Below are 401 nucleotides of genomic sequence, written 5' to 3' on the forward strand. Positions count from 1 at the left end.
TTTTTTAAATATGGTTATTTTTCTTACAAAAACGCATCGATTCGCTACAGGAGGCCTTTGTTCACCCCTCGCAGCCGTGTGAGGCATATTTTATTATGGATTGATGCGCTTTATTTCACTTCTTTTGGACTGATGAACTGCAACACCCGCTGACTATCATTAAACAGCTTGGAAGATCAAAGACAATGTTTAATATAACTCCGACTGGATTCGTCTGAAAGAAAAAAGTCATATACACGTAGGATGCCTTGAGGGTAATTCATGGGCTAATTTTCATTTTTGGGTGAACTAACCCTTTAAAATGCATGTCAGTATTTGATAGTTTACTACATTATTGCAGCATTTAAAGGGGTCATATGATGCTATTTTAAAGATCATTATTTTGTGTATTTGGTGTAACA

At 35.7% G+C, this 401-nt stretch overlaps 1 protein-coding gene across 2 annotated transcripts in view; it reads left to right on the plus strand.

Annotated features, from left to right (window-relative positions):
* The window catches only part of LOC107688303 (netrin receptor UNC5B-b-like), an 86,327-nt gene that overhangs the window by 15,181 nt on the left and 70,745 nt on the right, over positions 1 to 401 (plus strand). The window lies entirely within an intron of this gene.

The sequence above is a fragment of the Sinocyclocheilus anshuiensis genome, unplaced genomic scaffold, assembly GCF_001515605.1.
Source record: "Sinocyclocheilus anshuiensis isolate Anshui unplaced genomic scaffold, SAMN03320099.WGS_v1.1 scaffold809, whole genome shotgun sequence".
Taxonomy (NCBI): domain Eukaryota; kingdom Metazoa; phylum Chordata; class Actinopteri; order Cypriniformes; family Cyprinidae; genus Sinocyclocheilus; species Sinocyclocheilus anshuiensis.